The sequence below is a fragment of the Amphiprion ocellaris genome, unplaced genomic scaffold, assembly GCF_022539595.1.
Source record: "Amphiprion ocellaris isolate individual 3 ecotype Okinawa unplaced genomic scaffold, ASM2253959v1 Aocel_unscaffolded264, whole genome shotgun sequence".
NCBI classification, from domain to species: domain Eukaryota; kingdom Metazoa; phylum Chordata; class Actinopteri; family Pomacentridae; genus Amphiprion; species Amphiprion ocellaris.
The window spans coordinates 1-13,968 of NW_026559438.1; the positions used below are offsets into that span (position 1 = coordinate 1).

General features: G+C 38.1%; 2 long non-coding RNA genes across 4 annotated transcripts; both read right to left on the bottom strand.

The window, feature by feature from the left end:
* Positions 1-139: 139 nt before the first annotated feature.
* Positions 140-6,545, bottom strand: LOC129348474 (uncharacterized). 2 transcript variants are annotated; one of them, XR_008601007.1, is made up of 5 exons: positions 6,382-6,545; positions 4,603-4,712; positions 2,559-2,669; positions 1,320-1,588; positions 140-201 (listed from the first exon to the last, which is right to left on the bottom strand). It is a non-coding gene; the product is annotated as an uncharacterized LOC129348474 (long non-coding RNA). The 2 variants fall into 2 exon arrangements; XR_008601006.1 differs by lacking the exon at positions 140-201 and having other exon boundaries at positions 837-1,588; positions 6,382-6,540.
* A 2,335-nt stretch (positions 6,546-8,880) lies between these two features.
* On the bottom strand, positions 8,881-13,693 carry LOC118470289 (uncharacterized). Of its 2 annotated transcripts, none has more exons than XR_008601009.1 (5): positions 13,261-13,693; positions 11,215-11,330; positions 10,773-10,929; positions 9,976-10,077; positions 8,881-9,813 (listed from the first exon to the last, which is right to left on the bottom strand). It is a non-coding gene; the product is annotated as an uncharacterized LOC118470289 (long non-coding RNA). The 2 variants fall into 2 exon arrangements; XR_008601008.1 differs by having other exon boundaries at positions 9,976-10,474.
* Positions 13,694-13,968: the final 275 nt, after the last annotated feature.

Sequence of the window (13,968 nt, forward strand, 5' to 3'; positions counted from 1 at the left end):
ATCCTCCTGCGGGATCTCTGGTGTGAAGAGGATCCAGGAAGTGTGATGATCACCTATAATTTTCTTTTGCACACAAAGTAGCCCACTACAAATGCACACACACACACACACACACACACACACATACTCGCGTAACTCACTTGAGGGGCCTGCTGTCTCTTTGCCCAATTGTGGGGTCCACCCTTTCCAGTGGTGCTACAGCTTTGTAAAAAATCAGGCAAGGTAAAAAAAAAATCTAAATGATAAATATCACTTCAAATTAACAGAATTCACAACTTTTGTCTCCACGCCAGTTTTTTGGTCACATCTGGGGTCCGTTTTTAACATTTAGGACTTGTGAGGTCTTTTTTCACACACGCATGTATATCTCTACACTTTATATCTTAATGGGGACATATTTAAAATCTATAACAATGAATTACATTACTTGGTGTTAATTTCCAAACACACTGCGGGACTGAATCAGGATATACACTGTAATTTACATTCTCTACATTCTGCATCTCATCTCTTTCCCTCTAAAATACTCACAATGCAGTACTATTATGATCTGTTGTTAAAGACAAATGAATGCAAAAAGCAGTAATTAATTAATTCATTATTATTTTAATTACAACTACAACCTAATATAACTTTCTTGAGACAATTTCAGGTGTTCAGCTCCAGAGGAACTTAAAATGGATGAATATTTCGAGCCAGAATTCACTGATCAGAAGCTGGAACAGGAGCGAGAGAGAACAAGACAGAGAGTGAGGAGACACAGAGAGACAATGAGACACAGGCAGAGAACGAGAGACAGACATTAGACACAAAGAGAGAACTAGACATAGAGAGAGGACGAGATACAGAGAGAGAATGAGACACAGGCAGAGAACGAGAGACAGACATTAGACACAAAGAGAGAACTAGACATAGAGAGAGGACGAGATACAGAGAGAGAATGAGACATAGAGACAAGGAGACAGAGACGAGACAGAGAGATAATGAGACAGAGATGAGACAGAGACAATGAAACAGAGAGACGTGACAGAGAGACACAAGGAGACAGAGAGACAGAGAGAGAGACGAGACAGAGAGATGAGACATAGAGACAGAACCAGACATAGAAAGAGAATGAGACAGAGAGGGACAACGAAACACAGACATAACACGACATAACCCTAATGAATGAACAAAACTTGGCAGTCTTATGTAACATTCCACAACAAACAGAACATTCTCTTAACAGGAAATTGGCCATTTTAAGGTACTAAGATGGCTGCTCTGTTTACTCCATCATCTGTTTGTGTTTGTAAATGCAGCTGTGTAGATAGTGTTACCTGGCAGGTACAGTTTGAATAAAGCAGAATCCACACACTGCTCACATCTAGTAGCAATTCACTGTAGTTCTCTTCTGATGGCAGAAGATTCTTGAAGTATTTTACTGCTTTCCAGTCTCTGTTTCCTAGTGCTTGAGGTTCTGCAGTAATACAGTGCTCACAGTCCACTTTTTCGGGAACTTGGCTTCTCACTATGAATTTCCTTAAATGTCTGTAAACTGCAGCAGATTCCTCTGGCGTCCAACGTCTTTTGACAGCAGATTGTTTACCTAAAGAGGCAAAAAAGACATACAATACAAGGAAAATATCTTAAACATGGTCCAAGAACTATAGTGAAATGAGGACAAATCTGGACACAATTTCCAAAAGCTTAATCTCAATTTCAGACAAAACAGAATATCTGCAGGGCTAATCAAGGCACCACAGCATTATTGTTACTAGTGTTGCTTTCGTCAACAAAAATTATGACTAAATATTGTTGTCAACAAACCTTTATCACATGACGAAAACGAGATGAGACAACGTAAATGCTGGTCATGTGATGATAACTATAATGAAATATATAATGCAATATTGTTGACCAATAAAAACAAGACTAAATTTGGTTTACAAAATAAAAACTACGCTAAAATGCCTCTTCATTTTCGTTGACCAAAACGAGATGAGATGAAATGTTCTTTCGTCTCGTTTATTTATTATTTTGTAGTATTTCTGTTTCCCGTGTCTGGGCTGCATCAGGTCACACTGCACAGATGCAGGCAATGTGACTTACTCAATCCTATACCTATAAGGTAATAATAATATGATAAAAAGATAATCTTGTTTGAATTGTGAAATGGGTTTGGCTAAAAGAACATTTTGGTTTTGTCTATACTACTTGGTATGTATACTATATTGACTTGGTTAAATATAATTGCATTACTGAAAAGAGACTGAAATACAATTTTCAGTGACTAAACTAGACTAAAGTGTTGTCAGTTTTTGTCGACTAACACAAATAAAATAGTCATAGACAATTCTGACTAAAACAAGACTAAAATGCTCAGACTTTTAGTCGACTAAAACTTGACTAGACTAAAAAAGAGTATGAACTTGACTAAAACTGATAAAAAGTAAAATGACAGCTTGACACAGATGAGACTAAAACTAAAATTAAAACAGGCTGCCAAAAACAACACTAGTTGTTATTGTTGCAAAAACCATGTGAATCATATCTATCAAGGAGATTGCAAAGCTTACCTCTCTTTGTTGTTCACACCATCTGGTTTTGGGCAGATGATGAGGTACATTCTTGCAGGGATGCCGCACTGTCCTCATCTTCTGAGTCCTCGCCTTGTGCCACACTGGCTTCTGGATACAGAAAAAAATAGAGAGCATACATAGATGTAGACAGGGTCAGAATTTGATGTGAACAACATAACAGCATGGATCCATCATGCCTTGTATCGATGGTTAAGGCTGCTGCTGGTGATGTAATGGTATGGTGGAGATTTTCTTGGCACACTTTGGGCCCCTTAGTACCAGCTGGTTTATACCTCATATCCTGCCTAAGTACTGCTGCTGACCATGTCAATCTCTTTAGGACCACAGCGTACCATCTTCTGATGGACACGTCCAGTAGGATAATGCTCCATGTCACAAAGTCAAAACAGATAATCTCACACTGGTTTCTTGAACATGAGTTTGACAATGAGTTCTCTGGACTCAGATGTCCTCCACATATACCAAATCTCAGTTCAATAGAGCACCTTTGGGATGAAGTGGAACAAGAGATTGGCATAACAGATGTTTCATGACACCAAGAATTAAAAGGGGTATACTCTAGCCTAGGCCAGTTTATAACTGTTGACACAAAGATTAAGCATGCTAAACTCTTAATTGTTTAGTTAGTTTTTTTTTACAAAGAGGTATGCTCAGCAAGCAAATCATTATGAAAGAACATAACTAGAATGTCCTTGAGCTAATTTAAATTTAAATAATTTCCTCCAGGATGAATAAAGTAGATCTTATCTTAAATGAAAACAGTTCAAATTAAAGGAAAAACTGAAAAATTGAAGCAAAACATTATGAAAGAACATCCACATTGGTTAGTGCTGCTTTCACTTGTTTCTGTACAACAGATTTTAGTATAATACCTCTTTGTATTGTCTTTGACTTGTGCTTAAACTAAGATTGACTTGATCTGCATTTAACAAGCCAGATTAAACTCCTGGCAAAAGTATAATTTAGCTTTTATACCCCAGGGGCTGAAATAACCCAGAATAAAACCTTCCAGGCTAGAATACATGCCATGTAATATGAGATTACATCAATCAAATGAATTTTATCTTAATTTAAGAACAGTCAATTAAGTTAAATCAAGCATTTTAGGCAAAATAAGGCTATACAGTAGCTTGGTAGTTAGCACTGCTGCCTTGCAGCTAGAAGATCCCAGGTTTGCATCCTAGCCTGGGCCTGGGATCTTTCTGTGTGGAGTTTGCATGTTCTTCCTGTGCATGTGTGGGTTTTCTCCAGGTTATCCAGCTTCCTCCCACAGTCCAAAAACCTGCTGAGGTTAATTGGTGATTCTAAATCATCCATAGGTGTGAATGTGACTGTGATTGTTTGTCTCTATGTGTAGTCTTGTGACACATCGCTACCTGTCCAGGTGAACCTTCACCCTAAGTCAGCTGGAATAGACTCCAGCCCACCATGACCCTAATGAGGATTATGTGGTGTATAGACAATGGATGGATGGATTTTATGCAAAATATACTATGAGATATTATGCCAATGTAATGGTTAATTTCTGGAGCACAAATCAAGCCAATCGTAATTCAAGCACAATACAAAGGTAATATAAATAGATATTATACTGAAATCAGCTATACAGTCACAATGGAAATCAACAACAGCAAATGTTGATCTTCTTTGATAATGTTTTGCTTACAATATAATTTTATCTTAGTATGCAATTCAGTTTTTCCATTGATTTGAATCTCTTTAATTGTAATTAGTTCAAGGACATTTTAGTAAGAATAATGATTTACTTGCTAAGCATACCTCTTCGTAAAAAAAACAAAAAACCTAAATAACTGAACAATTAAGAGCTTACCATACTTAATCTCTTTGCGTCAACAGGTGTAAACTGGCCTAGGCAGAGTATACCCCAGGGTATACTTTGGCCTAGACCAGTTTGTATTCTTTGGCTGGCGAGTTAATCTCCAGAGCCAGTTACACCAGTAGTTGTATTTAATAAAGTGGCTGCTAAATGTATGTATTATTAAAGTAAATCCAAGCTTACCTCTCATTTTTGCTGACACCACTTGGTTTTGGGCAGATGATGAGGTACATTCCAATAGGGGTGCCACACTGCCCTCATCTTCTGAATCCTCTCCTTGTACACACTGGCTTCTGGGTACAGAAAAACATTATTTTTATATATATAATTTTTTGACTTAAAACATGAAGTAATTGTCAGTAAAGCAAAGTCTGGCTTTGAATGAGGGGAAACGATTTGAAATGATGCTGTCTTGAAGTTAATACTTCAACCTCCAAATGACTGTTCAATATGACCATCTTACTACACGGTTAACTGCCTACTGCGCTGGAACAGAAAAATTAAAACCTATCTTGATGTGTCACTTGTAATGTAAAGGATAACTGCCACATGCTTTGTGCCTCCACAAACCAGTCAAGTTGAACTTTACAGACATATATGTCCAGAGTCGTATCTGTATTAAAGTCTTACCCTGACCCTTTAAGTGACAACACAAGTGAGTAAAAACGAGATGTTTACGGGTTGCAGCCTTCGTGAAGCCCTTTCAGACTTAAAGGAAGGGCCTTCTGTGCTGTCCTTATTTGAATCAAACAGAGCATCAGAAAAATCTGGTATTCTATCCATCAGAAAAAGGAAGAAAAAAGTATGACTATCCATTTAAAAAATCAGTTACAAGAAAAAGATTTTGTTGAAAATAGACTATAATAATTACTTGTATTCAGACTGTCAGAACCGTACCAATAAGCTCTTTGTCCTTCTCAACTTTGGAACAACGTTGTGCTCAGAATGCCCACCAGAATAGTTTTTCATGGAATCCTCATCAGTTTCATCCACTATGCTCTCATTTGAACTACCCAGAGGCTCACAAACATCTGATATTCTATGCATCTGCAAAAACATAACAGAGTGATGTCAAGGTATGGCTATCCATCACAAAGAAAGCATTTTTAAACTACATTCTATTGCCATAAAAAATAAAAGTGTCTGAGAAATAGCAGAATGTTTTCTGTACTCCTTTTCTTTCTGACAACCTCATTGCAGTGCAGACTCAGAAGCTGGTCTTCTATACAGTCCTCACCTATTTCATCACTTAGGGGATGATCCACGAGGGGCAACTGCCATACGATTAACATCTAAATTCAGTTAAACATAACGTAAGCAGTAAGTAACATGGGTTTAATTATGACAGGTATTTTCCCAATAATATGCAGAGGTACCTACAAGTGTCACAATGCATTACTGAGGGTTAGAATGCATCAAATTCAAATGAGCCTTTTCAAACATGCAGCAGCTCAAGTAGTGTAAAAATATACCTGCAATTATCAGAGTTTAAATCATGTCATGCATTGCAGCAAGGATGTGAAAACACCTAAGCTGTGATCCATACGGAGGACCCCATGAGGGTCAAGACATGAGACAAGAGAAACAATGTGAGTGTGTGATGTGAACTGGGCCCCACATGGTGTGTACTGGGAACATTTGTGTGTGAGGCTCACAAGAAGTTAAGTCGATAAAAGCATGAGTGTGTGATGTGAACTGGGCCCCACATGAACTGTCCTGGGAACATTTGGGTGTGATGCTCACTGGCTTCAAGAAGTGGAGTAGAGAAATGTATGAGTGTGTGATGGTAACTGGCTACATGAGGACAAGATTAGAAAGGTGTCAGTCAGAGGAACTCATTTCCTTAAAACTGAAGTCTATATCATCACCCTGAATGAAAGGCCACATCAGACAAGCAGTTTGAATTCCTCCTATCTTGGTAATGGAACTACATAGTGTGCAGACCAACAGTATGTACATTACCTGTGCATAAGCATCATCTTGGTCTGAATCCTCATGTGAAGCACCATGTATGGGGGACATCTCAGGCTCTACTGCCACAGCAGAAGCCATCTTGTTTGTTACCTGCAATTTAGATACAAACAAAAAGCATTAAGCACTGACATCCAACATGTTCTATATTTAGAAATATGCACATTGCTAGAGTTTATGTGAAAACCATGTTTGAAACAGCATAAACTGAAAGCTACATGTAGAGCATCATCTTCTCCAGAGGTACCAACAAGTGTCACAGTGCGTTACAGATGGTTAGAATGCATCAAATTCAAATGAGCCTTTTCAAACATGCAGCAGTTCAAGTAGTGTGAAAATATACCTGCAATTATCAGAGTTTAAATTATGTCATGCATTGCAGCAAGGATGTGAAAACACCTAAGTTGTGATCCATACGGAGGGCCCCATGAGGGTCAAGACTAGAAACAATGTGAGTGTGTGATGTGAACTGGGCCCCACATGGTGTGTACTGAGAACATTTGTGTGTGAGGCTCACAAGAAGTTAAGGCGATAAAAGCATGAGTGTGTGATGTGAACTGGGCCCCACATGAACTGTCCTGGGAACATTTGGGTGTGATGCCCACTGGCTTCAAGAAGTGGAGTAGAGAAATGTATGTGTGTGATGTTAACTGGCTACATGAGGACAAGATTAGAAAGGTGTCAGTCAGAGGAACTCATTTCCTTAAAACTGAAGTCTATATCATCACCCTGAATGAAAGGCTGCATCAGACAAGCAATTTGAATTCCTCCTATCTTGGTAATGGAACTACATAGTGTGCAGACCAACAGTATGTACATTACCTGTGCATAAGCATCATCTTGGTCTGAATCCTCATGTGAAGCACCATGTATGGGGGACATCTCAGGCTCTACTGCCACAGCAGAAGCCATCTTGTTTGTTACCTGCAATTTAGATACAAACAAAAAGCATTAAGCACTGACATCCAACATGTTCTATATTTAGAAATATGCACATTACTAGAGTTTATGTGAAAACCATGTTTGAAACAGCATAAACTGAAAGCTACATGTAGAGCATCATCTTCTCCAGAGGTACCAACAAGTGTCACAGTGCGTTATAGATGGTTAGAATGCATCAAATTCAAATGAGCCTTTTCAAACATGCAGCAGTTCAAGTAGTGTGAAAATATACCTGCAATTATCAGAGTTTAAATTATGTCATGCATTGCAGCAAGGATGTGAAAACACCTAAGTTGTGATCCATACGGAGGGCCCCATGAGGGTCAAGACTAGAAACAATGTGAGTGTGTGATGTGAACTGGGCCCCACATGGTGTGTACTGGGAACATTTGTGTGTGAGGCTCACAAGAAGTTAAGGCGATAAAAGCATGAGTGTGTGATGTGAACTGGGCCCCACATGAACTGTCCTGGGAACATTTGGGTGTGATGCCCACTGGCTTCAAGAAGTGGAGTAGAGAAATGTATGAGTGTGTGATGTTAACTGGCTACATGAGGACAAGATTAGAAAGGTGTCAGTCAGAGGAACTCATTTCCTTAAAACTGAAGTCTATATCATCACCCTGAATGAAAGGCTGCATCAGACAAGCAGTTTGAATTCCTCCTATCTTGGTAATGGAACTACATAGTGTGCAGACCAACAGTATGTACATTACCTGTGCATAAGCATCATCTTGGTCTGAATCCTCATGTGAAGCACCATGTATGGGGGACATCTCAGTCTCTACTGCCACAGCAGAAGCCATCTTGTTTGTTACCTGCAATTTAGATACAAACAAAAAGCATTAAGCACTGACATCCAACATGTTCTATATTTAGAAATATGCACATTACTAGAGTTTATGTGAAAACCATGTTTGAAACAGCATAAACTGAAAGCTACATGTAGAGCATCATCTTCTCCAGAGGTACCAACAAGTGTCACAGTGCGTTACAGATGGTTAGAATGCATCAAATTCAAATGAGCCTTTTCAAACATGCAGCAGTTCAAGTAGTGTAAAAATATACCTGCAATTATCAGAGTTTAAATTATGTCATGCATTGCAGCAAGGATGTGAAAACACCTAAGTTGTGATCCATACGGAGGGCCCCATGAGGGTCAAGACTAGAAACAATGTGAGTGTGTGATGTGAACTGGGCCCCACATGGTGTGTACTGGGAACATTTGTGTGTGAGGCTCACAAGAAGTTAAGGCGATAAAAGCATGAGTGTGTGATGTGAACTGGGCCCCACATGAACTGTCCTGGGAACATTTGGGTGTGATGCCCACTGGCTTCAAGAAGTGGAGTAGAGAAATGTATGAGTGTGTGATGTTAACTGGCTACATGAGGACAAGATTAGAAAGGTGTCAGTCAGAGGAACTCATTTCCTTAAAACTGAAGTCTATATCATCACCCTGAATGAAAGGCTGCATCAGACAAGCAGTTTGAATTCCTCCTATCTTGGTAATGGAACTACATAGTGTGCAGACCAACAGTATGTACATTACCTGTGCATAAGCATCATCTTGGTCTGAATCCTCATGTGAAGCACCATGTATGGGGGACATCTCAGGCTCTACTGCCACAGCAGAAGCCATCTTGTTTGTTACCTGCAATTTAGATACAAACAAAAAGCATTAAGCACTGACATCCAACATGTTCTATATTTAGAAATATGCACATTACTAGAGTTTATGTGAAAACCATGTTTGAAACAGCATAAACTGAAAGCTACATGTAGAGCATCATCTTCTCCAGAGGTACCAACAAGTGTCACAGTGCGTTACAGATGGTTAGAATGCATCAAATTCAAATGAGCCTTTTCAAACATGCAGCAGTTCAAGTAGTGTAAAAATATACCTGCAATTATCAGAGTTTAAATTATGTCATGCATTGCAGCAAGGATGTGAAAACACCTAAGTTGTGATACATACGGAGGGCCCCATGAGGGTCAAGACTAGAAACAATGTGAGTGTGTGATGTGAACTGGGCCCCACATGGTGTGTACTGGGAACATTTGTGTGTGAGGCTCACAAGAAGTTAAGGCGATAAAAGCATGAGTGTGTGATGTGAACTGGGCCCCACATGAACTGTCCTGGGAACATTTGGGTGTGATGCCCACTGGCTTCAAGAAGTGGAGTAGAGAAATGTATGAGTGTGTGATGTTAACTGGCTACATGAGGACAAGATTAAAAAGGTGTCAGTCAGAGGAACTCATTTCCTTAAAACTGAAGTCTATATCATCACCCTGAATGAAAGGCTGCATCAGACAAGCAATTTGAATTCCTCCTATCTTGGTAATGGAACTACATAGTGTGCAGACCAACAGTATCTACATTACCTGTGCATGAGCATCATCTTGGTCTGAATCCTCATGTGAAGCACCATGTATGGGGGACATCTCAGGCTCTACTGCCACAGCAGAAGCCATCTTGTTTGTTACCTGCAATTTAGATACAAACAAAAAAACTACTGAAAAGTACTGAAAGTAGAGAAATGTATGAGTGTGTGATGTTCACTGGCTCCATGAGGACAATAGTAGAAAGATGTCAGTCAGAGGAACACATTTCTTTTAAGGCCAACACTGTCTACCTCGCACCATTACCTGTGCACAAGCATCATTCTGGTTTGAATTCTCATGCAAAGCACCATCTATGGGGGACATCTCGATCTTTGCTGCCACAGGAGAAGTCTGCTTGTTTGTTTGCTGGAATTCAGATACAAACAATAAAACACTACATGCTGACAGACACAATTTGCTCTTTTTCAGAAATATGACATTTTTTTAAAGTTTAGCTGAATGCTTATCAACAAGTCACAATGCATTATGGAGACAGACATAAAACAGTAGCTGTCGTGCACTAGTTCACCAATTTTTACTTTTGCAACACATTTTTACACAAATTAGCAAAAACAAAGTACCATTTTACGCCAATCACCGTAGTTGTACTCAATTTCAGATCCGATTTCTATTTTTTTCACAGCAAATAGACACATATGTGGTGTGTTGTTTACTAAGATTTTTTTTCATGATGCAATTTGGAGATCTGTGATTGTCATTCACTAATCTTCCAAGAGAGCCGTCTTCTTTTGATGCATCAATACTAAAAATGTAAAAGAAAAATGTTTAATTCTAAAGTGTGCACCTATTTACACTTTTGTTATCAATTCCTTTTAATATACATGTTTTAACAGTGTGACGAGAATAAGATACTATAACATACCAAGTCTCCTTGATGACAACTTATGTTACAGACTTAAACTAATTTATTAGACTAAATTGTTAAGTCTATTCTATGTGTGATTACAAAGATTGTTCCTGTTGTCATTCATTAACCATTCAAAACCTTGTTTGAGATTGCAATCAAAACATAATTTCTGCAAAATGCAAAACTTTCTTACCCCCAGCGACGTTTTTCCCATTCAAATTCAAACAGAAATGTACTCTGTTTCTCCGAGTAGTGTCTGGACCAGCATTCTTCAACTGATAAGAGTTCACCTCTGTATTCCAAGAGGAAAGCTCCTGGTTCAATGGGCTGGGTAACAAACACTCCTCTTCCTATGAGGACATAATTAAATACACATTTAATTGAAGAAACACTTAGTTGTCTAAACTTTTCTAATAAAAAAATGACCCACAGCTCATAAATACTCTCTGGCAGAAAAGTCTTCTGTTGTGTGTTGCATGTGTGAAACAGCAACATCGGAGGAATACCAGCTGGGGATTCAGCGGTTTTCCTCTGTTGTGTATGTGTGAGAGAGGCTTGTTTATATAAATACTACTGTAGATATTTTATACTGTGCAACTGTGTGGTGTAACATGCAAAGATTCACTGTCCCATACCTTTGTTACTATTAATAAATCTTTCTATAAATCCAGGCTTGTCCCTCGAAGACAGAATATATAATGTTGCATCATCAACAGGCTGTATCCTGTTCTTCCTTTTTGACATTATGGCTCTGTGAAAATAAAAGCCAAAATATTACACAGATTTTGCACAGGTATCTTATAAAGATACCTAAACTTATGAATGTATGACCAATAAAAATACAATACCACAATATTATACTATAATGAGGAATTTTCTTTAACCCCTGAAAACAGTGTGCAACGGCTGCAACTAATGATTATTTTAATAACTGAATAATTAATTATTTGCATTAAAAAAAGGAATACAGTTTTAATTTTCACTCGTGTGATAAGAAACTGAACATTAATTAAATTTCACAGTGCGAAAAAGTGCCCAAATATCCCTGAGTAAAAGTACATACATTTAATCACAAGTATTCTAATGAAACTACTCTTACAAATACAATTTATAAAAGAAATACACAAGTACATGTAATAGAGAAATGTAGTGCATTACTACCCATCACGGCAACATAGTGAAACTCAAACAAAACTGCCATGTCACTCAGCCTGCCATAATATTTTACTAGATTTTGGTAGTTTTGTAGTACAACATTCATACATTTGCACATGGCCACAGAACCTTACCTTAGTAGAGGACAGTGGCTCTTGAATGGACTGTGTAATGCCACACTTTCCTACCTGTGCTAGACTTGTTGATTTATTGAGATTAATTATTAGCTAGTTTATTTTTATTCATTAGTTTGTTTATTATTTATTATTATTATATTAAATTAATGTAATCTCTTGTATGAGTTTATCAGTACTTTAGTATTTTTCTAATAAATAATTTATAAACAATTTATAAATAGATATAAATAATAAATCCATAAGTAATAAAGAAATAAATAAATCATTAGTTTATTATTTAATAACAAATTGTATCAAATTAATTAGGTAATTATTTAAATAATGCATTATATTAATAACTCATTTAATGAATTAATTAATTAATTTATTAAATGCAATTAATTAATATTCTATTAATAATTAATTTAATGTAAATAATTTTTAAAATTTATTAATATATAGTTTTATGATTACATATAAAGCATAATGAATGGGTAATACATTAATGAATGAATCCTAAATAAATAGTCAATATTTATTTAACTATATATTGATGTATCATTTTAAATATAAATTTAGTAGTTTATCATTACTTTGTTATTTAATAATTATTATTTATGTATTATTTATTATTTTCAATTTATTATTGTTATTGATATTATTATCATTTATCATTATTTAGATTTTCTGCTATTATCTAGTATCTATTATTGCTATTATCTGCTATTTTAGATGCATATCTGTTGGATATATATCTGGTTCAGTGAGCTTTTGGACACTCGAATTTTCCTTTGGGGATTAATAAAGTGTTATAGGAGCAATGTGTCTGCAGTGGCCTACTAGCTGTTAGCTCATTTCTCATCAGTCTGTCCTGCAGAGATGTTTTTCAGTGTCTTCCTACTTTTAAATCTACCTTTTCTGTCCCTCTCAACCTGCTGACCAGCAGGCAGATGGGTCCTCCCACAAAAAGAGCCAGGTTCTGCTTGTGTTTTTTTCCCTGTTAAAGGGGTGTTTTCCTTGCTACTGTTGCCTTAGGGCTTGCTGTGTGGTTTCAGACATATGGGTTCTGTAAAGCATCTGGAGACAATTTGACTAATTGGTGCTATATAAATAAAATTGAACTGAATTGAATTAACAACTCATGAATGGTAGAGCTAAATGCTAGCGGACTAGCGGCTAACCGCTAGCGGGCTAGCGGTTAGCAGCTAACGGGCTAGCGGCTAACACCTAGCAGGCAAGCAGCTCCAGCTAGCAGGCTAATAGCTCAAGGGGGTAACAGTAACCACTAACTTTTAATCTAGAAAAGCCCCTGTGTGGTACTTTATTTAGCATCACCGTTGTTGTTCTTACAAGTAACTGGGTACAGAGGACAAACATCATCAAAATGAACAAAGTTCAACTTAAACTTACCTGTTTTGCACAGCATGGCAGGCCTGGAGTCGACAGACGGAGATGACGTAGTGAGTGTCATATTGCAGGGAGGCCCCGCCCACATCTTGTTCCATTGGCTGAGATGATACACACTTCAGGAAGTGTGTGTATCTGCTGCAGTACCACGAAGTGCCACCCGGGGCTCTCACGAGCACAAAAAAAGTTACACACTTTTACACACTTTCCAGTTTTTGTTACCTTGTGGGCCATGTGAAGAAAAAGCGGGAGGCATATCAGGGGAGTCTCCTGAGCTGAAATAAATTGAAATCGGTGTGGGGCCCACCATTTTGGGCCCCACACTGTCGCTGGGCCCCTCACTGTTGGTGTGCTCCTTGCCATTGGGCCCCACCAAGTAATAAATGCAAGTGCACACACACACACACACACACACACACACACACACACACACACACACACACACACACACACACACAGAGGCATAGATGTACAGTTCAAGAGACTGTAGACCACATGTAGCGACAACATGTATGCACAAGCACTCACGTGCAAACACAAAGAGACACACTGCTGTCCCAACCTGCACAGATCCAGGTACACAACATCTCTCTCAAGAGGCAGCACGGGAAACTTGACTAATTACACACACATACACACAGGCACACACACACACACACGCACACACACACACACACACACACACACACACACAAAGACAGAGCCTCCTTC